The sequence below is a fragment of the Pseudopipra pipra genome, chromosome Z (assembly GCF_036250125.1).
Source record: "Pseudopipra pipra isolate bDixPip1 chromosome Z, bDixPip1.hap1, whole genome shotgun sequence".
Classification (NCBI taxonomy): Eukaryota; Metazoa; Chordata; class Aves; order Passeriformes; family Pipridae; genus Pseudopipra; species Pseudopipra pipra.
This window is the reverse complement of record NC_087581.1, coordinates 51053081-51075774: the sequence shown is the minus strand read 5'-3', so window position 1 is coordinate 51075774 and position 22694 is coordinate 51053081. Positions and strand designations below refer to the sequence as shown.

At 40.3% G+C, this 22694-nt stretch overlaps 1 long non-coding RNA gene across 1 annotated transcript in view; it reads right to left on the bottom strand.

Moving 5' to 3' along the window:
• The window catches only part of LOC135407539 (uncharacterized), a 33606-nt gene that overhangs the window by 8224 nt on the left and 2688 nt on the right, over nucleotides 1-22694 (bottom strand). The gene's annotated exons all lie outside the window — the stretch shown is intronic.

Genomic DNA, 22694 nt, shown 5'->3' with positions numbered 1-22694 from the left:
CCTGAACAACAGAACACAGTCAAGAACTATGTGACTGTGTACCCTTTGTGCTCTGAAGATGGTGATGGTGATGAAGAGGTGGTTCCGAAAAGCCCCCAGACCCAATTCCCAGGGGGTGGGCCAGGGGGTGGACCAGAGCAAAGGCAACGGGATGGACAAAACTTGGATTGGTCAAGCAGTGTTATAAAATGTAACATCTCAGGCACAGCTGGCGCGCGTGTCCTGTAACATTTATGGCTTGGCACAAATTAAACCCTTTCCTTAACTCACCCTCAATTAACTGGTCCTGAGTTTTTTCTCTTTAGCATCAGCTCTGTCACACAGAGACAGCGTTGATGGAAGCGTTCTAAGAGTTGTGGGTAGTGTCAGTAAATGATCATTATTCGGATCCATATAAAAGAGTAGACAGCACTATGGCTCTGTAAACACTGATCTTTGTACTTTTCTTCAGGTGTTTATTTTGCCAGGCTTTTATGGAGTTTTCTGAAAACACTATATGCCTTTGCTAACCTGTTGTCTATCTCTCCATCAATCTTACCATCCAAGGAGATGAGGCTTCCTAGGTAATTAAACTGCTGGACTGATTTGAGCACTGATTCTCCAATGGTGATATGGGGATGATGGAAGACTTCCTGAGGTGCAGGTCAATAGCAAACTTCTGTCTTCTTTGAGCTGACTTCCAGCCCAAAAAGCTCAGCAGCTTCTGCAAAGCAGAAGCACTGCAGAGCTCCTTCTGTGTGGGCAACGAGGGCATCGTTGTCAGCATAAAGCAGCTCCCGGACAAAACAGTTTAAGGTCTTAGTGTGGGCCTTCAGTTGCCTTAGGTTGAATAGGCTTCCATCAGTACGATATCGAATGTAGATACCATCCTGATCATCAAGGTCTGCTGTGGCTCTTTGGAGCACCATGCTGAAAAAGATTGTGAATACAGTTGGAGCGAGAACGCAGCCTTGTTTCACACTATTGGTTATTAGAAAGGGCTCAGAAAGTGCATAGCCATATCTGACTTGACTGCGCTGATCCTCATGAAGTGAGATGATCATTTTAAGGAACTTGGGGGGACAACCTAAATGTTTCAAAATCTGCCACAGAGCTTTTCTGCTCACAGTATCGAAAGCCTTTGTAAGATCAACAAAGGTTGCATAGAGACCTTTGTTCTGTTCCCTACACTTCTCTTGCAGTTGTCTGAGAACAAATATCATGTCTGTGGTACTCCTGTTGGCTCTGAAACCACATTGCCTTTCAAGTAGAATTCCTTCTGCTATTGCGAGTATTAGTCTGTTTAAAAGTATTCTTGCCAGGATTTCACCAGCAGTGGAGAGCAGAGTAATACCCCGGTAATTTGAACAGTCTGATTTATCTCCTTTCTTCTTATACGAAGTTGATGATGGTAGGTCTGATGGTAGTTCGCCTAGTTCCCAACAGCACACCACAAACTCGTGAAATTTAGCATAGAGTGCTTGGCCCCCGTGCTTCCAGACTTCAAGTGGAATTCCATCAGCTCCAGCTGCCTTGCCAGTTTTCACCGTGCTGTATGGTCTTAAGAGTTTCTCCCATAGTAGGGGCAATACCCAATTCATTCTTCACCGGCTGTTGTGAGATGGACTGAATTGCTGAGTCTTGAACTACATGGTTGGTACTGAAAAGAGTCTGAAAGTGTTCAGACCATCGATTCAGAATGGAGGTTTTATCTGTCAGAAGCGTTTGACCATCTGCACTGAGTAGAAGGCTTTGGACCTGGTATGTAGGCCCGTATGCCATTTTCAAGGCCTCATAGAATCCTCTGTAATCACCCGTATCTGTGCATAATTGAGTTTTTTCTGCTAGATTGATCCACCATTTGTTCTGGATGTCACAGAGTTTCTGTTGGAGCTTGCTGCATGCAAGACGAAATGCTGCTTTTCTTACATGACAAGATGGGTGAGCAAGGTGTGCTTGGTGAGCAGTTCTCTTCTTCCTCAACAATTCCTGGATCTCTTAATTGTTTTCATCAAACCAGTCCTTGTTCTTCTTGAAGGAGAACCCTAAGGATTTTCAGAGGACTGCAGGAAGCTATTTTTTATGTGTTGCCAAAGTGTTTCAGGAGAGGCATCTATAGAATGATTTTCAAGCCTAGTTTGAAGATTTGCCTGGAATCTGTCTCTCACTGTGGCTGATTGAAGATTGTTAATTTGGAGTCTCCTCCTTGGGATGCCGCCCCTTTTAGGTTTGAACTTAAGGTTGAAGTTACGTTTACAGCGCACAAGTCGAAGATCTGTTTGTCATTCTGTACTAGGCATCATGCGGGTATGATGGACATCACAAACATCTCTCTGTCGCACCAAGACATAATAAATGAGGTGCCAATGCTTAGATCTAGGATGCATCCAGGTTGTCTTCAGACTATTTTTCTGCTGAAAGATAGTGTTAGTGATGGTGAGCTGTTGCTCCATACAGAATTCTAGCAGAAGGTATCCAGTATTGTTGCAGTTTCCAGCACCATGCTTGCCTAAAACTCCTTTCCAGGCTTCAAAGTTCTTTCCTACTCTGGCGTTGAAATCACCAAGGATAATGATCTTATCATCTGCGGGAATATTTTGGGTAAGGTGGCACAGGTTGGTATAAAATTTATCTTTTTCAGCAGGATCAGCTTGGAGAGTTGGGGCACATATACTAAAGAGGACAACATGTTGCTTGTTGTGTAGTGAAAGGTGTAAGGATATAATGTGATCAGAATGACCTGTCGGCAGATTTTCAAGTTTAGGGACAATAGAGTTTTTAATCATGAAGCCGACTCCTGAGAGATGACTTTCAGTTCTGAGTTTACCTGATCAAAAAAATGTATAACCGGCACCATGTTCTCTAAGGCTGCCTTCCTCATGGAGACGAACTTCACTGAGAGCAGGAATGTCAATGTCCCTAGCCTATCGCTACAGGGCTTTACAAATGTGGATATCACCCTCGAGCTTGAGCAATGGATTTTTTTAGGTGAAACGCAGCATGCGTGGAACTGGACCCACCCTTTGATCCTAAGGTTCATCTGCCAGGGCAGAGCGAGCTTGGACAGTGGCTGTGAGGTCCTGAGGACGTAGGTTTGATTAGAGCGTCCTTCTCTTAGATGGATGGTCTTACAGGGCTAAGCAAGCTCTGTCTGCCTGGGTTTGGAATTAGAGTTGTCCTTCTCCTAGGATGACTTGCCTGAAGGCTAGTGAGCCCATCCTGCCCACCTCAGGAATAAAAAAAAAGAGAAAGGTGAATGGGAAAAAAACCGAAAACTATACTATAGCAGGAAAAATATGTAAAGACTGAAATGTCCCAAGGGACAGTGTAGACAGTAAACGCTACATCTAAAAAATTATTAATTATTGATCTTTGTTAGCTGTAAAATAAAAATAACACACGCACCAAGACACATATCCTTCTTCCCTTTCCATGCCTAGACTGGGACTGGCAGCATGAAGCTGTATACATACAAGATGAATCACAGCCTCTTTCTCTGATGACCTTTCTGATTAAGTAATGTGAAAGAAGCACAACTTGACAGAACTGTGGTTAGCAATAAAATAGTATCTGTTCTCCTGCCTTCTTCTGTAGTGTCTGCATACACTTCCATCTCTGCATATTTAACACTATTGCTACGAACTGTATTGAAGCTTCATTCCCTCATTAAGGTATTTCTTGTACCTTTTCTCCTGGCCTTCTCAGCACTTATAAACCCAGTAGCCAGTTGCAGTTCTTGTGCAAGGACCTGCTCAGCAAGGTCTTGTTGTCAGAGAAATTCTTTCTGGGTAAAAACTACCTCACCACACTTCCAGCTCATGTATTTCAATAACTCAAAGGCAGCATTTTTAAATTTTCTGAGATCCAAAAACATTCTGCCTATACAGGTGACATCCAGAACCCTTATTAGGCCAAGTATCAACCCAATGCTGTAATTCCTCTTATGTTTCATCTTCTATGACAGTGTCTAACTCAGCACAATCTCCATGGTACTTCTTATCTGCCTTTTAAAATCTTGTTTTGTTGGTTTTTCCATACAAAATGGAGGGTATCAGTTCAAACCCTAACCAAGGACTTTCTTGATATATGCTCCTTATCTTTTATCTGGCTCACGGGTGGTAACTTTTCTTATAAATGCTGTCCTTTATTGAACTCAAATAGCAATAAAAAATTGACTGTGCTCAATATATCTTAATATTTAGGTTGATATCTAGTTAATAAATTATGGAGAGATTCCATTACAAGAACATCAAAAGAAACAGTTATCTTTGCAACAGAACTGTGCTATAAACAGTTGTACTAAATCAAAATTGACAGGGCAACTTGTTTGGAAAATGTTTGCTCAGAAAAGCAATCATCAACTTGTTCCTCTACCTTGCAGGAACCATCTGGGATTTCCTTTAGATGAGGCTCGATAACAGTACAGCTTCAGAACACATGTAAACCAAAGTAACAACAGTAGGAACAGTGTCTGGAACCACAGTCAAATAAATGCATGCAAATCATTAAATGGGAAAGGTAAATGAGTACACAATAAACCCTCTAACATACCAGAAGCAGCTAATCAAGCAAATGAGAACAGCATGTGTAGGAAGGAATATGAAATACTTGAGTTCTAAGTAAATGATTCATGCTCTAAGCTTACTGTTGTTGAAACAAAAATAGAAGCACGATTATTACATATTTTCTGAAGAATTCACCTAGACCTTTGTGGTCTAGCTACGCAACTGCTATTGATCATAAATGCCAAACACAGAGGCAAGAAGGCTTTACTTGTATTGAAACATATATGCCTACAAATGTAGGTACCTAAATACAAACATTCCGCTCTTTTCTTCACACTAGTACAAGTTAAGCTGCTACCAAAGGATTAGCTTTTTTTGAGGCACAACATTTAAAAACCAGCAACTAATGCCATCCATTTCAGAGAAGAATATTACTAGATATATTACTTTTAAATAAGCAGGGTATCCACTTCCTTAATTGTAGTAAAAATATGTAGTGAGTTTTACTGAAGAGCTACTCCAATATATAAATCTATCAAAAAATTTCAAGTTATTTGGCTCCATTTACATTACATCATCAAAAGTCATTCTTATAAGCAAGTGAGGAACAACCTTGACTAATCAAGACAAACTCTGGTTTGCTTTCGCATGATACTTTTTCCTGCTTGGAACTTACAAGCTCATTTTGTAAAAATAATTGTCTAAATTATCCCAGGCATTCACAATAGGGATAAGTGCACAAACTGTACATTGAATCATTCAGCTGAAGATTCAGCAGAAGGAAAGAGAACTGGCCAGACAAGTCCATAAGGAATGACTGAGAAAATGCCATTTGAACAGTGTGAGGAATCAGTTCCTGAAATGTTTACAGAAAGATTGTGCAGAAAACTAAGTCCCCAGACAGAACAAAAAGTATTTTAAGGCTTTGTAGGTACTACCTCTCAACAGAACAGTGTACATTCAAAAACTGCTTGGACAGAACCCTGCCAGCACTGGGCTAGAAGGGCAACTAAAAGTTGTTGTGTGTTTTGGGCTTTGATGCATTCTAGGACTGTTTTCTCAAAAAACAGGTAGGTTTTGTTTCCTTTTGCCTTTATATATTCAAGGGACACAATACACTTTATAAACACGTGTTTCACTTCAAGTGCAGGTCCAGTGCCTTACTACCTTCAGATTGAAGAATTTCTTTCTCATATCCAGCCTAAATTTCCCCTCTTTCAATTTGTACCCATTGCTCCTTGTCCTATCACTACAGTTCCTGACAAAGAGTCCCTCTTCAGCTTCCCTGTAGGTCTGCTTCAGTTACTGGAAGGTTGCTATGAGGTCTCCACTTCCGCTTCTCAGTAAGGAGATTTCCATCGCACCACATTATTCCGGGTACTTAGCTATTTTGGAAATCCAAGCCCTAGAGGCTTCTTCATATTCTCTAGAATTTCAGTCTATAAGAATTTTAGTAATTTCTTAACTTAAAAGCAGGACTATATTGTTATTATTTGAATTACTATAGGCCATTTTAATTCTGCTATGATCTCTTTACTGATACTCTGCAGCAGATGGCTTTGTCACCTACAGTAAAAACACTTTCTCAATAAAACTGTTCCTTGAACAGGACTGGCACTGGAAAAGTCTTTTATGACATCTCCTGTTATCCAAGAATTTTTTTTTCCTTCAGTCTCAGGCTGTAAGTACTATGAACTAAGGGTTTTACATAAACTCACACACAAACTCCTCTCTTCCACCTAACTTCAGGCTACAAATCCACATATCCAACTCTGTTCCCCTGGCTGAAACTCATAAGGGCTTAATATATTTTGTTTAAAGTGTGTCTGCTGGCATTAATGCTCCTACAAATGTTCTACCAGCTGGCTGGTGGTGGCTTAGCCAGTTCCTCTGTTGAGCAACAGCATGACCTCTAGGCATCAAAGACTATAGCAGCATGAAAGTCTTGCTCTTCACAACAATGAAAGAGGGTGGTGTAGCTCCCAGGGTGCTGGAAAAAGGCAGTATCATAGACCTACACTATTAAGCCATGAGGTACACATCTACCCTCTTGTTAAGGTCCAAGACATTAATTAACACTTTAATATTTAATGCATTACATATACTGCAATACACAGTTATGCAGTTATTATCTTTAACTTAATGCGTCACTTCAGGTATCAGCTCTAAGATTTATATAATGTGTCTCACAAAATTTACTTTGGCCTATCTGCTCTGGCAATTTTTAACTCGTATTACTCCTTTTAATACCTTCCTCTACGAAGAAGGTGTTACAATTACTTGCTCCTCCCATGGGGCGGGATCTGGGCCCAGAAATGTAGAGCCTAACCCACAAATCTGACACAGCAGGTACTCAGTTCTAGTCCTGGTTTTGGTTAGGGCACATCCCAGGTAGAGCTGAAGTGCAAGGGCATTTTACACGTCTCTGTGTTTTCAACAGGAAAAGGGACCATTTCTAGTATAAACATGAAAAAAACATAACTATGAACAACCCCACTGTTTTCTCTAAAAGTAAAAATAATAGAAGGCCAGAAGTGTTTCATCAGGCAATATAAGAAGGTTTTGTACAAGGGTGAAGAAGGCCCACAGTGCCCTATGCAGATAACCTCACCTGCTGCCATAGCGAGGAAGGCAGATTTTAATGGAATCATACTGGTAGAGGCAATCCTGGCAGCTGTCCCACATTTAACTGCCACCACATCCACGTGCTCAGCTGAGCTGAGCTGGCTGCCTCTTAAAGGTTTTGATCTTGGAAGTTACAAGATACTGGCCCTGCTGTAACATGAGCAGGAGAAAAAGTCTGGACTTTAAAGCAGTGATGTTCACTACATTCAGAGAAATGCAGACACCCTCTTTTACCCCATTGGTATGACTAGAATGAGAGGCATAAGATGAAATTCATAGTAGAGAAGGTGATAGCGTATTTTCTGACAGTGCTGTGTCATAGGAAGGAACATGCTTCTCAAAAAAATTAGCAGGAAGAGGCCTTTTGTTGTTCCAGTAATAAATGATTAGAAAACACCGAGGTATGTATTTTTAAAGGTTTTGATTTAATAATAGCATCAAACAAAGTGGATTACTTTTTTTCTGTATAGACTGAAGAAACATGGATGATGGTCTAGGGGACAAAAAAAGGCTGTAGCTGATGAGGCTCAAAGTACTAAACAGTGCGGACAGCAGCAGAAATAAAAGAGAGTCTGCATGAAGGAAAACCTGGTAGACAATAACCTCAGTGTCAGCACGGGGAGATAACAACCCAATAAAATAGTATCACAAGCCAAAGCAAGAGCACAGCAAAGATGGTGGACATGGCATCAGCACTATAACTGAAGAGAAAATTATTTTCTATTTATTCCATACTGTCTAAATACAGACACATGTCATGGAGCAGGCATGAAGAACTAAAAAATATATAAATTTGTAAACACACATTTAGATTTGTCACCTTGGGAAGGGTCTTCCCTTTTTGTTATCTTCATATTGTTAGGATGTTCACCCCGTTGTTGGATCAGGAATCACGATAAATTTCCATCTGAAAGTGTTTGTCCATAGAAATGGATGCAATTTTTTTTTTGGGTTTGCATTGAAATTGACTTCTTTTTCTCTACCTGTCTAAAATACACTTTCATAAACCTGATCACAGTGCTCATCTAAATATCTTATGAAGGACTTTCTCCTACCAACACATGGAATAAATAAGGTAGACTACAAAGAACTGTTAATGATGGCTTTTAATAAGCCATTAAAAAATCATAAACATCACACTTATTTCTGCCTATGCAGAATGAAACTGAAATCTCAAAGTGAGCCCTTTAGTTACACTGAAACTTACATTTCTGATAGAAGTACCACCGTGTATGAAACTAAATGGCAAAGTAAAACACACAAATATACCAGTAAGATAATGAATGGCATCTGTTAATAGCACTTGAGTGTAGCAGACAGGATAGCGACAAAACATGCTGCAGTAGAAATGCAAGATGAGTTTTAGGAATAATGTACTATTGGAAAAGACCTCTAAGATCATCAAGTACAACCATTAACCAGACCCAGTGTCATCATCTAAAAAAAGAAATAATTCAAGGAGAACTTCAAGATACAAGTACCTTCTTTCATTTTAATATCACTGAAAATTTCTTTTGGCTTTTATGTTGCAATTATAGAGAATTCTGAATACCCGATGCTGCATGGCACTTTGTAGTTTGATTACTACAGAGGTCAACAGGACTTTTAGGTTGCATTTGTTTATATGTGTCCTTATATCACAGCATTTAAATCCGATGCATTAGCAGAGTATGTATATATATATATATAAATATATATAAAGTATTTTTTTTACTATATATAATATTATATTTCCACTGGTCAGATTTTGTGACCAATACATCTGTTCTAGAGCAAGCAACAGTCACAAGTATTGAGGCCATGTTGATAAGAACACAACTGTGATGGGCAGGACACGTCTCCAGGATGAAGGACCACCGCCTCCCTAAGATCTTGCTTTATGGTGAACTTGCCACCGGCTGCCACATGAGAGGAGCCCGGAAGAAAAGATACAAGGACTCCCTGAAACAACATCTCAGCCTTGGCCATATTGATCAACATAACTGGTCTTCTCTGGCCTCTAATCAGGAGGCCTGGAGACACGCCACCTATAACGCAGCTGTCTCCTTTGAGAACACACGCAGGATCACTCTCAAGAAGAAAAGATAATGCAGAAAGAATCGTGTCTTCCAGAATATACCATCTAAGGAGTCTTTCTGCTGTGCCTTTTGCAACTGGATATGTCTATCTTGTATTGGCCTCATAAGCCACCAGCGTGCCTGTAACAAATGTGGATAGAACCTTCCCAAATCTTCGTTCGCGAAGCCTGGCCATGATGATGATAATATTATATTATACATAATATTATATAGATTATTACATATAATATCAGGATATGTATTAAATGCACTCAAAATTTTTTATACAGCTCCTGATTTTATGCTTTCTTTATGAAATTTTATGGATACTAGCACACAAAATGAGAACAAATCTGTGCAGTGTGAAATATACACAATAGCCACCAGATGGCAATAAAACCCCGGTAATGAGCAAAGTTGGGTCCACTCGATGTTTTAATTCACTTTTAATGGTTGTTAATTTTTCATAGGTACCTCGTACAGACTCTTTATATCTGTATGTGTATGCTATATCAAATGTGCTAGGGATGCTGATTTCTTAAATTCTTAGGTACTTTAGATTTATAAGTAATTTACTGTTATAGCAATCACATACGAATCCAAGATAAATCGTTGAGTTAATAAGTTAGGTGTTAAGTTAATGCTGTTAAGTTGTTACAAGTTAAGTGCTGTTAAGTTAAGTCATAAGTTAGGTGTTGCCAGGCCGTTTGGCGTTATCCCTTTTGTCCTTATACCTTCTGTCCTTTTGTCTCACCTACCTATTCCCCTCCACGACACACACATTCCCTCCGTCACAACAACAGCCTTCACATACGTGGTCCTGCATTTATTTCAGTCTAGATTAATATTGATTTCAGATTTTTGTGTGCTTTTTCTCAGTATATTTTAACTGTTTAGGAAGTAACAGAATGAACTTTGCCAGGAAATCTGTTGTGCTGTTGCCCTTATATTAATCCTGCTTTTGCTAATTTTTTGAGCAACCTTAAAACACTAATTTCATGACAACTTCTTTTTTCATTATTTTATAATTTCAGAGGCTTCTAGCATAAGTGCTAGCATTGGGACCTACTAAATAAATGCTATCATCTTTAATAACAAAAACATCACTATTTTAATATATATTGTCAGGCAACATATGAGTATTTTTTTGCTTTTTAAAGACAATTGCTTTTTTCCCCCATTACTTGTGATACCATCAAACATTATTCATTTTGATTATTTAATGGTTTTACCCAGGTACATATGCAAGAACCTATTCTTGGTGGGTATGTCGAGGTTTACATAAGAAATTTCCTTCAGATTAAAAATGGGGGGGAAAATCCATCTACACAAAAAACCTGATGCCGGTAGGTAGAAAAATTTGTAACTTCCTCAGACTCATTCAATTAAGCCAAAATTTCTAGCTATGCTTTATTTTCATGTAGAACCACATATAGTCAGGCATAAAAACCAGAACAGTCATGGTGAATGACAATTAATAGCTCTGCAGCTGAGAGATGACGTATATGAATTTTGCCGAAGACCTTGCCCTGGGACTTCTTGTTCTTCAGCCGCTTTTCCAAATAAAATTTCTTAAGCATTTTATCACACAGAGTTAGTTTCCTAACAATTCATTGGTGGTTGGGAAGGACATCACACTGAACTACCAAACTGTGCATTACATTAATCAAGCTTGTTCACTTTTCTAATTCTTCATTAATTTAAGCCACTTCTGCTCAGCTAGAGCTTCATGTATTCATGTAACTAAAAAATGCTGAGGGTGGTTGTTCCTTATCCAATTAAAAAAAAAATAAAGAAGAAGGGAAATATGGAAAAATGCCAAAGTATCCTGAAAACTTAAACACTGAGAGACATGAAACTATTGGATGATTTGGGATTTTTTTTGTGCTCCTCTGTTTCCTTAGCAGGAAAACAGGACTTTCTCCCTTTGAAACACTTCCTAAGGATCATTTCTGGGGTTGCTGCAACAACTAGTTTTTTAAACTACTTTACTGAAACCACACAAGGCTCATTGACAAACCCTGGAGAGGAGCTTGGACTTGAAGGTCTGAGAGTTGTTTGGCCCTAATGAGAGAAAACGTGTCACAGCAACATTAATCATGTCTTCCTCAATTTAGCTTCTCAACAATAATAAGGCCCTTAATGTCTCCTTAATCCATCCCTCCTTAATGTTAGTTGCTATTTTGCTGCCTTCTTTGTGTGACTCTTTCCCAAGAGATATTAATAGCAGTTTCAAAGATAAAAACTACTGACAACTCCATATGTTATACAGTAGCAAGATACTTCCTTGACTGATTTATTTAAGTAGAGAAGTTGCAAAAATTTCAAAGTTGTTGTTGAAGGATAAATCAACGCCCTCTATCAGCGAAGCATTACATCTTTTGGGACTCCTTCTGTACACCAGTCACAATCAATCCAAGAAATATGTCTGTGTGTCTCCTTTCCAGAGTGCAAGGAATTTCTCTTGGTTAGTAAGTAATATGGGTCATTAAAATGTAACATCTATTTTACTCTTTCAATTGCTATTTTTAACACTTACTCATGTTGGGTGAAAAGGCAGTAGGTATCATACCTGTTATTCAGATTTAGTCATGCAGGTGACAGAAATTTAGCATAATGCTATGGTGCACATTATGGTCTTCCTAAAGAATTTCAAATGGGAGGCGTGCTAGTTTCTGTCTTCAGTGTGTTGGTGATTTTAAGCACCTTCAGCAGGGCAATGAAACAGTGACTAACAGCCTCAGCAGAGCACCATCTTCAAACTTGCTCAGCTATATTAAATTTCTCAATACAATTTTGCTATCTTGCTGAAAAGGACTTCTGCAATCTTCACAGCATGCAAGATTAACTCATGGGAGACACTTAAACCCATATGTGTTAAAAATTTGCCTGTCAAATGAGGTTACCCATTTTTACAGAAACTTTAAGGAAAAGAACTTAAGATGAGTCTTATATATTGATCTGAACATACGACTGCCATTACAAGTTTTGTCACGTAGTATTTCACTTCTTTGTAATGTCCATATTCTGTATTCTACTCTGTTGGTGACTTCCATGAGTAAATCACGACTATGCCTGGAAGAAAGGTTTTGTCTCCTGCAGTAAGAGGAAAACCTGAAGTATTTCTTCTATTCCTTAGTAGCCATGTCAGTATCACATTCAAAAGTGGGAGTGAAGGAGAAAACACTAATCCTGCTAACTTCAGTGCATCATTTATCTATATAAGTTTTGCACAGATCATCTTATGTCTTCACAAAAATGCCTCTGTACCAGTCATTAGCCTCATCCCCTCCCCATTCACCATGCATAACAAGCCTTGTTATAAATCTGAGCAGTCAAGGAGATAATGATGTGCACAAAGATTCTCTGGCGAAAGTCAGACAGCCTTTACTGCTGTCTCAGTGGGTGGAGGAGGACAAAAGGGTTTATTCTTGTCAACTATAAATTCTGACCAAAACCAACAAAGATCCTCATTATGCTCCATTTACATATTAACTTTCAAACCCCTTGGAATGCAAATGAGGAAACACAGAACTCACGTAATACATATTTGACCACAGTCATCAAACCCCACCTAAAATATGTGATTGTTCCATATTTCTGGCTTTGGGGCAGATAGTCGGGGGAAAACACCTCAATCTGCTCAGGATGGGGTTGACAGACTGTGTATATCCTCCACGCCTCAATGGATACCTTTAGTTGAGCTTTGAACTTCCAGAGCAGACCCAGGAACATTCATTTATATACATATATATATATTGTGATTAGATCTTTGTTACTACACTTTTTGTGTGGAAGAATATCACTTAACAAAGCTAATGGTTCCTGGAAAACCAGAGGGAACTCTCATTATCTGTGCCACCTAAATGCCTAGCTCCATAATTGAATCCAGGCACCTCTGCTACGTCCAAACACAGCATGTATGAAGAAGAGATTGAATGAGATTCATACTCTATGTTACTCTGCATCCAAGACTATTTGTGGTAGTCTACAAACCATCCCAAGGACATAGAGCAGTATTTTCTTGCTGCTGCAAAGCTGCTGAGTTGTTGTGGCAGGGAAATTAATTTCCTTGCTTGGGACCCAGAGCCTGGAGAGAAGAAAACTTCAGATAGGTTAAAAAAGGTTCACTTTCTACCATGTCATGTTTCACTATAAGATGAATTGCACACACATTGTGACACGCAAATGGAACACTACAAATTTTGCTGCACAAATGACATTTATTACTATTTTACGTAACTGCCTGGACCCTTTCCTGCTGTTATATGATCCTTATATGAAAAAACCCACACATATGGAAAAGCAAAAAACCAAAACAAAAAACCAGTCCTATAAAAACTCCAACAGAACTATAAAATCTGGTCTCCTGTTTTTTAAAATCAGAATACCTGAGAGGAACTCAGAAGCAATAGTGTCAACTACAACAGCCTATAGACATTCGAACTTTCAAATACAGCATGCAGAAGTCCCTTTCGGGGACCATATTGTGAATCACAGTAATGCCTGAACCCCATAAGCACTCCGTACACTGCCAGGGGTTGCTTCCTGTGGGGAAAGCACTGCATGATGAAGTGCTGTCATCTGCCAGACATCTGCTATGACTGGAGCAGAGAAGAGAAGTAGCTTTGCCTTGCAAACTGTCCCTAACAAATCTGACATACGTGTGCCCATGGACACACCTGTCATATGAGCAGAATGTCATCATGGCATAATTGTGATGTGTTTTCAGGTTGTGTCCCATAAGGTTGTGTGGTGGGTTGACCTTGGCTGGACGCCAGGTGCCCACCCAGCTGCTCTGTCGCTCCCCTTCTCAGCCAGACAGGGGAGAGAGTAAGATGGAAAAACAACTCATGGGTTAGGATAAGGCAGTTTATTAAAGCAGAAGCAAAGTGGAAGCTTGCATGCCCAAAAGTGAAGCAAAAGATAGCAGGGTTTATTCTCTACTTCCCATGAGCAGCAATGTCTGGCCACTTCCAAGAAGCAGGGCTTCAGTAAACATGACAGTTCCTCAGCAGGCAGCCATTGGAGACAATGAGTGCATGCCTTCCTCCTCTTTGCCTCAGCTTTTATATCTGAGCTGATACGGTACAGAATATCCCTTTGGTCAGTTTGGGTCAGCTGGCCTACTTGGGTCCCCTCCCAGGATCTTGCCCTCAGCTGAGGAAGGAATGTTACAGTGCTGATGCTGTGCTCAGCAGTAGCCAAAACACCTGTATGTTATCAACACCCTTCTAGCTACCAATGCAAAGCACAGCACTGTGAGGGCTACTGCGAGGAAATGAACTCCAGCTCAGCCAGACCCAATACAAGTTGGTAGCCAACAAATGCCCATTTTCTGAATTCTGATCAGCTGGAATAAGAAAAAAAAAAGGGACTTTTGACAAGGGCATGTAGTGATAGGATAAGAGGTGATGGCTTCATACTGACATAGGGTAGGTTTAGGTTAGATATTAGAAAGAAATTCTTCCCTGTGAATGTGATGAGGATCTGACACAGGTTGTCCAGAGAGATGTTAGATGCTACATTCCTGCAAGTGTTCAGGACCAGGTTGGATGGGGCTTGGAGCAACCTGGTCTAGTGGAAGGTTTCCTTATCATGGAAAAGGTGTTAGAACTAGATAATTTTAAAGGTCCCTTCCAACACAAACCATTCTCTCATTCCATGATTCTATGAATAAGAGGAAGACAAAGCTGCTCAAGTCTGGGAAAAAAGAGCCATGCAAAACTTTCTAGTAAACCTCTGAGATGCCTCAAAGACAAGGCAGGAATCGGACAGGGATTTTCTGATGATCACAGTTCTGCCTAAGCTCCATTTTGAATGCCTAAACTCTTTCTTTCATTCAATCTTGGACCACAGTGTTGAAGACAAGCTGCACCAGGGAATTGACTGTGAGATACACATGCTGCTCACTGGTGAAGAGTTTCTGCCAATAGCTCCCTTTCCTATAACTTTCTCTTTTGTAACATGTTTTGCCCCTGGGTTCCCAGTACAGTTTGTGGCCACCTGCATTTTGTAGCTTAATGACTACTATGTGATTTGGATTTCATAAGCCTGCATTTTCATAGAATCAATCATAGAATCATAGAATCATAGAATAGGTTGGGTTGGAAAAGACCTCCAAGATCATCAAGTCCAACCCCTGATCCAACTCCAATTACTATATCATGGCACTAAGGGCCACGTCCAATCTCTTTTTAAAAACCTCCAGGGATGGTGAATCCACCACCTCTCTGGGTAGGCCGTTCCAATGCCTGATAACCCTCTCTGTAAAGAATTTCTTCCTAACATCTAACCTAAACCTCCCCTGGCAGAGCTTGAGCCCATGTCCCCTTGTCCTATTGTTGGTTGCCTGGGAGAAGAGACCAACCCCCGCCTGGCTATAACCTCCCTTCAGGTAGTTGAAGAGAGTGATGAGGTCGCCTCTAAGCCTTCTCTTCTCCAGACTAAACAACCCCAGCTCCCTCAGCCTCTCCTCATAGGACTTGTGCTCAAGTCCCTTCACCAGCCTCGTTGCTCTTCTCTGGACCCGCTCCAGCACCTCAATATCCTTCCTGAACTGAGGGGCCCAGAGCTGAACACAATACTCAAGGTGTGGCCTCACCAATGCAGAGTACAGGGGAAGGATCACTTCCCTGCTCCTGCTGGCCACACTGTTCCTGATGCAGGCCAGGATGCCATTGGCCTTCTTGGCCACCTGGGCACACTGTTGGCTCATGTTCAGCCTCCTGTCGATCAGCACCCCCAGGTCCCTTTCCGCCTGGCTGCTCTCCAGCCACTCTGTCCCCAGCCTGTAGCGCTGCAGGGGGTTCTTGTGGCCAAAGTGCAGGACCCAGCACTTGGCCTTGTTGAACTTCATTCCATTGGAATGGAGTTCTCATAACCTTGACAAAGGCAGTGACTATCCCACATATTTTTATATGTAACCATGTTCCTGAGCCAGGGATGGAGGCTCTGCAGCTATGGCATGGACTTCAATGCCAACCAGCTCCAACCCATCACTGGCCGAGTCTGTCAGTGATGGTAGTGTTACCTCTCAGATAACGTAATTAAGAAGAAGGAAAAAAATGTGCAACAGCAACTGCAGCCAAGGAGAGGAATGAGACTATGTGAGAGTGCAAGTCCCCAGACTCATGCTACAAGCTTATCAAAGGGGTTTTACACAAAACATATACAAGGCACCAAAAATCCGCCCGATGGATTTATTAAAAGGGCCTTCAGTTCTTTTCATACCTTGAGAGAGAGCACAGGAGAAGACGCTACACACGTTTCTCAGGAGGTCGAATGCCACACTTTTCCTGGCAAACATTAGAAAATAAGGGAACTTGGCAAAAGTTTAAAGGGCAACATTCAACCAAAATAAAGCATTCTACAAAGGCTTGACTTAGCACATATGACTTAGCAAAATCCATCCCATCCAGCTTTAAGTTACCCAAATACCAAGAAAGGACATTAGGAGAAGAAGAACTAAAGAAAGAGAGTAAAAGAGAGAATTATAGCTACTGCCCTGAGTCCCATGCAACTCCAGTTTCCCCATGTCCAGATGGTAGGGCCACAACCACGTGGAGGCCACAGAGGCTCCAAGGGGCTGGGGTACAAAACAAGGTACCATTTCACTTTCATGAAGCTTGACCTCTCCCTTCCCCCACACACATACACCTGAGTTGGTCTGAGCCAGACAGGCCCTGGAGAAGAGATTGCCCTTTATCCCGTGATGAAGAACATGGTGAGGCAGGCTGTCCCTCTGCAGTTCATGGAGATCCACAGTGGAGCAGAGGGATGACCAAAGGAGGCTGCGACCCTGTGTGAAACCTGCACTGGAGCAGGGTCCTGGCAGGACCTCTGGCCCTGTGGAGAGAGGATCCCGCACTGGAACAGGTTTGCTGGTAGGTCTTGTGACCACACAGGGGACCTGTGCTGGAACAGGCTGTTCCTTAAGGACTGGACCCTGTGGAAGGGATCCACTCTGGACCAGTTCATGAAGAACTGTAGCCCATGGGAAGGACTCACATTGGAGACATTAGTGGAGGACTGTCTCCTACAGTAAAGACCCTGCCAGTGCAGGGGAAGAGTGCGAGAAGGAAGGAGCAGTAGAGACAATGTTGTTTCCCCAAATTGAGTTTCCCAAAGTTTTGCTTGTGACAGTAATTGGTGAGTGATCTTTCCTTGTCCTTACGACACATGAGACTTGCATTATTATTCCCCTCCAGTTGAGAAAGAGAGTGAGAGAGTACCATTGGTGGGTGCCTGCTGGGCACCAGAGTCAATCCACCATGCTGCTGGAATACTGAATGGCTTTAAAATGACCCAGACTGGCTTAGGCATGCTCCCCAGCTTAGGCATGGTGCCAGCCCTTTTGGCAAGAGATGGAGGAGTTCGTAGGAGCCTACAGATGTGAGGCAAGAAGCAGAAAAGCCTTAAGTGGAGCAGGGAGTGACAACAAGGGCAATCAAACGCAGTGCAGATCATGGCCACATTCTTTCTGAACTATTTTTGTCTCTGTCCATCTTCATTTCTGAAGTACATGCTTAGATATTACTGATTGCAACTGTAAACTTGTCCTTTCCTGTTGTCCAGGAAAGATTGCTTCAAAATTGCTTCAAATACGTGTTTAACTGTTTGTTTTCTCAGTTTACCAGCACTAGCAGTCATTTCTCAAAGCAAACATTCGGTTTAATGTGATTAATAGTTAAGTCAAGCTCTGGTTTTAAAAGTAAATACACCTCAGAACCCAAGCTACTCTAAAACATTTTAAGGTTGAAAAAAAAAAAAATAGACACACCTCAACTAAAAATTGAAAATAAAAAGCTTGAGTTTTGAGTTTGAATACTTCCTATACAGTGTGTATCTTCTGAAAACAGAATGATCATAAAAAACACATTATTTCTCAATACTAAACACTATTCTGCAAGGATACAGATATTACCAGGGAAAGATGCTCCTAGATCCTGATTCCTTCAAATTCAGGAACCAGTTTCACAAACTCTCAAGTTTCTTGGCATCACTGGGGGGAGGAAGGGAGGGAGGGAGGGGAGGAGGAAATAAAGCCCAAAGTAAGGCCATTTAGCAAAATTTTCTCTTCCGTTTACCACAGCTCAGACAGTCATTCAGTGAAAATGGGACCAAAAGGATCCCTTTTGCACCCAGGAGTTTTGGAAACAGCTCCTCAGTGCTACAGTACATAGATCAAAGGTATCATAACATGACATTTTATCTCACCATTCTACACCTTAATGTGACAATATTTCACAAATGTAGCCTCACAACAGGGATGAGGAGGGGAAATTTTATTTCTTTTATTTTTATGAATGGATCGGTTATCAGACACAACAGAAATTAGTCCATTATGAGAATATTTCACATTTTCCATTTATTCACTGCATGAAATACAAAAACAGTTCTGGAGCCTGCATGTACTTTTCAGTATTGTCCCTTCAATATGAACACCTTAACCATCAGAAAACAGGTAACATCTGCTTTGACACCCTCTCTAGCCCATTCTCTGCTGCATAGTGAAACAGCTTCAAATGGAGAGGCAAATATTGCCTCCACCTCAAACCAGAAAATACATCAGGATAGTCTCTAAGGAGACAGGAGAAAAGACTAGATCTTCCTATTAACACTATTGATTAATGAGTCAGAAGAGCATTTCAAGCTTTTCTGGCTTTGCTTTTTAGGAAAAATAATGACTGTTCCCAATATCATTGTGCATCACACCCATCCCTGCAGATTTATAAGTATCAAGCGTGCAGTGAGAAGACAGATTAGATAAAAACACTGAAGGGACCTAACCTCTGAATTTTGAGTGGTCTTCAGCATGGATGTACCATTAGGTCACATGGAGGCTGGGATACTTATGGTCATGTACAGAACTGTAAATCTAGACACAACAAACTTAAAAATAAAAATTGAAAACAAAAATTAAAATAGTAATTAAAAAACATAATGAATAATAAAAAAAACTTCCAAGGAAAAAGAAATAAGGAAGGTAAAAGAAAAAATGACAAAAAAAGGGAGAGCTTGCCAGTTTCAGGAAAAGGTTTTTTAAGTGAAGTATAATCTTTATGTCTTATTAGAGGCTGGAATCTTGCCATTTTCCCTGGAGGTACTGACTTCAATAATAGAGCATCACCTTCATGGGTTTTGCCAGTAAAAAAAAAAAAAAAAGACATTTGAACTTTATATTTTTAAAAAAACTTTATATGGGCTTCTATATGGAGTCTGTCATGCACAAGGCCTGAGAAAGTTTAGTGAAGGCTCCTGATAAAAAAAGGACCACTTAATGTGTTTACAAACCAAGTCTTCACTGTCTATTGATCTGAGATAATAAGACCTGACCAGCTTTGCATCCAATTTTTAAAATTCTGTTTCAGAATCTATAAAATTTTTAATATTTAACTAAAAGACAGTTCATTTGACAAATGTAAAAAAACTTAAGTCCTGAAAAATAACTAATATTTATTATAAGCTAACCATCTGGAAATAACTGCTGAATACCTCTTTTGTTGAAACTTCATAGTATGTTCTCCATTTAAATAAAAGCAGAATTAAAGTTTTTTAAATTTTAAAATTTTAAAAATTTTTTATTCTGACAAAAAGGCTTCACAGAAAAAGTCACTCTTGCAGAAACTCAGAGGGCAGTGACTGGTGAAAAGCAGCTCTGGCACTTCACCCTCTTTGCCACAAGATGGCACGAAATATATAACTTACAAGGACGAATGTAAAATGAATAGCACACTAAGAGAAGTATTAAAACGAAAAGAGAGCCTAAATGCGTATGTATAACTTTTGGCAGGATGGAAGATCCACAAATACACACATATAGATCATTCTGCAGAACTGTCAATCTAAAGTTTATTATGCATAACACAGGCTTAACCAAATCATGTCAGCCTGTTCAGTGGTCCAGATTTAAATTACGTATAGCCATACACAATGTGTGGTGATCTAAGGTGGCTGGAAACAGGCTGGCATGGGACCAGAAAGAAGAGCTTCGAAAACATAGTGGGAGATAATTCTGGCTGAATCACTCCCAGTCTGAGCCTTGGCCAGGGAAGGAGGTGAGTGAGTGGGCAGTACAGGCAGGTGCAAGTGGAAGTGGGCAAAAGGCAGATCTAAAGGGAAATTTTTGTATAACTACATATATAGTATACAAGAGAAAAATATATGGATTGTTTAATTTGTGTGCTGATTTCTGAGCTGTTCTGGTGAACTCAAAGGTCCTTGCTAAATTCATCAGGACTGAAAGTGTCTGCCAGAGATGAACTTCTTATATCAATGGAATATGAGTATTTAACATAGTAAATACTGCCAGATTATTAACAAAATATTGTGATTTTGGAGTTTATAGCTGTACCCACAACAATCAACAGGTTGCAATATGGGAAATGTTGTTCCAAATCCTTCTCTTTACCCAAAGAACACAGGTGAAGGGCTGCAGAAAAAGAAACTTGTGGTTTAGAGATCACTTAACAGAGATGTATTGGAAAGAAAAATAAAAGCAAAAACAAAACTAAAAAGTTTCTTGATTTGGGTGCTAGAAAAAGGAGAGTCATTATTTCAAACAAGAACAGATCTTACTGCAGATGTTTTGGTGCATAGTGCAGTGAGAATATGGAATTGGGTTTTTTTTCACCAAACTTTAATAGTCTTGAAAACTGGGTCAACTTCAGTGTAAATCAGCACATCTGATCACTAAGGATATTTTGTAATTAGCTCAGAACAACAGTATAGAAATATATGGAAATTAGAGAGCTTCAAAGCCTGTGGGATTTTTCATTGTATGGCTTTCCAAATGTCCCACTAATTTCCATTCTATGTGTTTGCAAAACTATAAGAAAGCTTGACCATATCTGCAGCCCTAAAAAGTTGCTCCAAATTGCAGCTGTCTCACTGTTGCAATAAAAATTAGATTTAGCTGTTGTGTTCTCAACTGTTCTCAAGCAGTGCTAACATCTACTGACTGCATTTCTTTCCAGACAGTAACCCAGGAACAGAAAGAGCTGTCTGCTGCTCAGTGTTCAGGGCTCCTAAATGTCTGAAAATTAGAAAAACCTGAAGTCCTAGAAGAGGATCCACAAGCTCACAAATAGTATGATCTTCCTAAGAGCCTACTCACACAAAATGCTTGGTGCACATCCCCTGTCCTGACAGCACCTGTGGTATTCTCAAGTTGTGTGTCCAGAAATGGATCAGCAAAAGACAGAGATTGTAGTGAGACTGAGGCAAGACAGGGCTATGAAGTCTGCAGGTGATAGACAGAGAAGGGTTTGCAGTACCTTAGCAAAGTATTTTATTCCTCTGCAGCAAGTCTGGAACAGGCAAATGCAAGCAGTATACAAAGCAGTATACATACTCCAATTATGTAGGAAAGTCCCCTTCTTATCTATCTAGATACAAGTAAATTTAAAAATCCAGATGAATATCCACTGGGAAAACAAGATTTGGGTTTTCAACTCCCTGGAAAATGCAGCTGCTCTTCATCATCTCTGCAGATTCGCCTCAGAGAGGTGGATGGTGACAACCAGCCCAAAACTGGCAGGATAGGAGCTGTGACCCGAACTTGATGGATGGAAGCTGCATCCATTGCCTGGCTGCCAGCTTTCACATGTCCTACAACAACTTCAGACCATGGAATTGTGGTTTCTATGAGTCGTGGAGGACACAGCTATCTTTGAAATTATAGGAAAGAGGAAAAACATGCAAATAAACACATGCATGAGACCAACTGAGTCTGAAGGCATGAGAGCAATAGGAAAAGCATTGGCAGAAGAGGAGTAAAACACTCTTTTTATAGCTGGACTCAATGATCTTAAAGGTCTTTTCCAACCTAAAACGATTTTATGATTCTGTGAGCTAAGTATGTATGAAAGGTTACCACAAGATGGTGCAAAACCACAGAAAGTCCTAATTTATGCCCAAGACTCACTCTAACAACTTTGGCTACAAAAGCAGCATGAGAACATCCACCAGGTGTCAGGCCAAGGGAAATATGAATTACTTTTTTTCTTTTACTTGAGAAAGGCAGTAAGAATAGGCAAATGCTTTCAAAACTTAACTGCTCGTATGAAGTTTTAGCGGTGCTCCTCTGTGTAGACCCCCAAAGCAAGGTGGCTTCAGGGATGTCACCCACGACCATCATAATTCTAACTGAAAGCTTTGTGTCTGTGGGGAATTAGCTAATGTAGCATAAATAACCAAACCCAGAGCATTAACTAGAGAAATAGCAACACAGGGTTGGGTAAAAGCAGTAAGAATGAAAAAGAAACAAAACCCAACAGTGGAAAAGAAAAAGGTTCCAAGAAGGATTCTCAGGCAATGCAAGTTGTATTACTTGGGCAGTCATCCATCCTAGAACAGTTCAGATGAATCAGTACTAATTCGCAGAAGTTTCCAGGGAGGATTCTCAGGCAATGCAATTTGTGATTTATGCAGCAGGCTAGGGTATTTTCATTTTTATTTATTGCCATAAGTTTCCACAATTTCCTATCAAGCTTTACTCTTCTCTTTCCATAACAACAAAAAAAAA